The 4500-nt window shown below is 34.4% G+C and overlaps 1 non-coding gene across 1 annotated transcript; it reads right to left on the minus strand.

The window, feature by feature from the left end:
- Positions 1-4157: 4157 nt before the first annotated feature.
- On the minus strand, positions 4158-4253 carry LOC131654478 (small nucleolar RNA snoR69Y). Its single transcript, XR_009299509.1, has one exon. It is a non-coding gene; the product is annotated as a small nucleolar RNA snoR69Y (small nucleolar RNA).
- Positions 4254-4500: the final 247 nt, after the last annotated feature.

The raw sequence follows: 4500 nt of genomic DNA on the forward strand, positions 1-4500 counted from the left end.
CCCTGATACAGAATATAATTGAACAACGATCCACACACGAGAATACTTCAGCAAACTGAGCATATATCATTCAAACATAATTGCGAATTTGAGTTCGTACAAGTAAAAACACATCACCGTGCCACAAAATGCTCATTAGGCGTACAAAAGAAATCCATAATAACAAAATGCGACCCCATCCAACAATCCTGGATGTGGTCGACGAATATCAAAAATAAATAGCAAATCGACACCATGGACCAACAAATCCACTCCACATCAACACTAAGATCGTCTGATAAAAGAATGAGCTCATCCATCTCCTCTCTGTTGGGCTCGGAGTCTTGTTAATTCTTCCTCAAGTCGAGCAAACTTGGCCTTCTCTTCCGCTAACTGCTTATCTGAATCCCGTTTCTGCCTCTTGAGACTATTTTCTGATCTATGTAACTGTAGACACTCTTGCTGCTTGCGATACAACTCTTCCTCTATCAACTCGTAAGGACGCCTCTGGGCACTGGCCTTACTTGAACTTGCGCCTTCGACTTGCTTGAACTGGTGCAGTAACCTCACCTTTGCCTCTCTTTATCCAAAGAATTTCAGGTTGGTCTCTTGTTCTCTTTCGTGCAACCTGTAGTTGGCAACCATAGCGTTCTTGTAAAGCTCTGTTGGCACAAATTCAAATAGGTTCAAAGGAGGTTGTTTTTGAAGTGGCGCAACCCTGTCATATGGTAACAACAAGTTTCCAACCCGCTTCACAATCCACTCAACATATGGCGTCAAAGCAAATGCGTCTTTCCTCCCTAAATGAACTCCGTAATGCTTACGAACCTTCTTCCAAGCCACAACTATCCTTTTCTATTTTTCTGGGTCCGACCCCTTCTCAAAATAGACTGTCTCCGCTACCAGATGGTCTGTCGACTTGTCCTTCAAGGTATATCCCAACTGACGCAAAGATACCACGGGATTGTAATTGATGCAACTCCTAGTACCAACCAATGGAACATTATTGAACTCACCGCACCCAACAATCACCTCGGAAACGTCAATTCGGTACCTTTGCCATTGGATATTGTAAGAAGTAAGTGACATGATCATTTGGGTCCACTTGAGTGTCTCCCTTGTCTTCACGAAAGGTCCTTTGCTGGGTAACAAAGAGAGGAACCAGATGAATAAAAACTGAAGGCAATGATTGATAGCACCACCACCTTTCTCGTATCGGGAATGAATAGCATAATAAGTATCAGCCAACAATGTCGGAACGGAATTCTTTCCCATGAAAATGTGTATCGCGGCCGAGTCCACAAAATTGGGAACATTCGGGAACAAAGAGATGAACCAGATGAATAAAAACTGAAGGCAATGATTGATAGCACCACCACCTTTCTCGTATCGGGAATGAATAGCATAATAAGTATCAGCCAACAATGTCAGAACGGAATTCTTTCCCATGAAAATGTGTACCGCGCCCGAGTCCACAAAATTGGGAACATTCGGGAACATCACAATCCCGTAAATGGCCACAGCGAGCAGTGCATTGTACGCGTTCCAATTCTCTTTCCCAAATTCCTCTTTAGCTTTTCTTACCAAGAACTTCAAAGGGAACCCCCAAGACTCCACTCGACTTCCAATTATCAGATACTTCTTTTATGCTCAAATAAAGAGCAACAACGATTGACTTGAAGTTCACTTCCTTAGGAAAATCGATGAACGGCACTTCGTCTTTTATCTTGAGATTAAGAATAATTGAGTACTCTTCCAACGTCGGAGCCAACTGGTAATCCTGGAAGGTGAAGCACCTCATTTCAGGATCATAAAATTGTATCAAAGTTTGCAAAGCAAGAGTGTCAATCACGGTTTCCATCAAAGTCAAATTATTCCCATAGTTATCTGTGAAACTCTTCAGGCAAAAAGCGGTCATTAACAAACTCAAATCCTCCAAGGCGGTCAACGGCTCCCGGAAAAAGCTATAGGTGTGTAAAAGAACGTATGAAAGAGAAGTAAAAACGTTAAAAGCTTCGATTGTAAAATGAAATAATTTGATGAAAGTATGTAAATGACTTGTATTAATAAAATGAAAATAACATTGAAAATGATATTGTATTACACGTACATTCTCAGCAAAACTCTTTCTCTTACATTTGGTACTGGAGTATTTTTGAGTAATTTCTGTACCGAAGTTTCAGAAATATTCCTGCTCGAAGCTTCGGAACGCAACCAATGTGACTTATCGAAATATATATCTTTCGAACTATCCTTGATCCTTATTTTTAAGACTTCGAAGACTTTTTTCCAATGTAAGCTCCAACTCGGCGTAGAGAAAAAACTCTCATACGAAGAAACTTTTGAGAAATAGCTTTGCATGACCATTTCCTATTTTCTCTTCGAAACGCATCATCTAAAATACTTTGTCTCCGATTGTCGAAATCTCCACCTAACAACAGCATCATCGCCACTATGGGTTTCATTAAAGGTTCATTGCCTTTCACTTATTTAAGCCTTCTTTTCTTCAAAAGGAGAGCTAAACTCATTAAATTGTCGCCCTTAACGGATAATTTTGTTAAAGATTTTCTCGAGAAAAGGATCTCTTATCTCGGTTGCGAGTCATCTAATTCTTGTGTAGTCTATTATTCATGGTATGATCTCGTACTCCTAAAACACTTATTCGTGGCTAGGGATGGCATGCAGACCAAACCCGTGGGACCCACCCGCACTCCAACCCGAATCAACGGATGAAAACCCAATTTAACGGGTGAAAACCCGAGTCAACTGGGTTTAGGTGCAGGTTTTGGTAGTTTGAAACCCGCAATTGAAACCCAAAATCACACCCACTTAGACATTAATTTACATATAGATAAAAAAAATAAAAAAAATTGTAACGTTGATATTGGAAAGTGGTAGGAAAATTGATGAAATATTACATTAAAATCCATAAATTATCATCTTTTCTACACAATTAAATTCATAAACCCTTATTTTCACTATTTATCAAGAAGTTTCATTTTCAAATCATGGCAGAAGAAGTTTTATCACAGTTGAACTCAGTCATTGTTTTCAAAGTCGAGTCATTTTCTCAGACGACATTGTTTTCAAAGTCGAGTCAGGTCCTCAGACGACATTGTTTTCAAAGTCGAGTCAGGACATTATTTTCAAAGTCAAGTTAGACATTGTTTTCAAAATCATTTCCTCAGACGACATTGTTTTCAATTTTGTTTTCAAAATTGAGATAGAATATTGTTGTTTTTAAAGTCAAATCATTTCCTCACATTGTTTTCAAAGTCGAGACAGGAGATTGTTTTTGAAGTTAGACAAGACATTGTTTTCAAAGTCGAGACATTTCTTCAGTGGATCTTTTATTTTTAATAAATAAACTTTTGTTCAAAAATAAATTTAACAATATTATTTAATATCTTTATAAATATTTAAGAATTAGAAAAATCAAACTAAACAATAAAATTTCATTATACAAATTAATAACTATTTATATTAATTAAATATTCTAGACTTTTAATTTGAAAAATTCTTAACAATAGGTTTGGAAGCTTGTAATATCTTTTATTTTTAATAAGTTCTTATTCAAAAATAAATTTAATAATATTATTTAATAACTTTATAAATATTTAAGAATTAAATTTAATAATATTATTTAATAACTTTATAAATATTTAAAAATTTGAAAAAATAAACTAAATTTTAAATCTTTTTCATTATAGAAATTAATAACTATTTATATTAATAAATTATTCTAGACTTTTAATTAGAAAAGTTCTTAAGATTATCTGAACATTACAAAAAATACCAATCCACATTGCAACACCTTCAAATAGAAAAATAAAAAATATAGTTAAACTTTAATAGTATGAGGAAATATTTTATTTTTAAATAAAAAACTTATGGACTTGTGTGAAACAACGAAACTCGCCAACAAAATATATTAAAAAGAAATTAGTCTACCCTTATTTTTGCATTGTTAATGGAGAACTAGTTTTCAAACTTAAAAATAAAAAGGTGCAATTTTTTAAAAAATAAATTTCAAAAATTATTGACGACATATAAACAATAAATCCAAACAACACTAGATATTAATAAATAAAAAACGAAAACAAACATTATATCTTTTATTTTTTAAAAAAAATATTAATAATTAAAAAGTATATAACAAAAATTATAATTGAGCAGGGAAGAAAGCTCAGATAGATGTGGAAGATTCAATTCCCAGGCCTTACATAAAAGCCTCATAATGAGCTGGGATACACATTATCATCACAGCAACGAAAGCAGAAACTGAGATCAGTGTTTGAAAACAAAACAAAAAACCTACAAAGCTAATAATTGAACCAATGAATATCTTTAACCAAAGAAACACAGTAGAGAAAATCAAAGAGGAAGGAATTTAAAAACCTCTCAACTATGATTTCCTTGATTAAAAATATGCAATTGCTCAGAGGGGAAAAATGTGAAAACAAAGGTGAGAAGAAAGATCGGCCGCTTTGCTTATGAAATTGTTGGACTTGTGGGATTATA

The sequence above is a fragment of the Vicia villosa genome, linkage group LG2 (genome assembly GCF_029867415.1).
Source record: "Vicia villosa cultivar HV-30 ecotype Madison, WI linkage group LG2, Vvil1.0, whole genome shotgun sequence".
Lineage (NCBI taxonomy): Eukaryota > Viridiplantae > Streptophyta > Magnoliopsida > Fabales > Fabaceae > Vicia > Vicia villosa.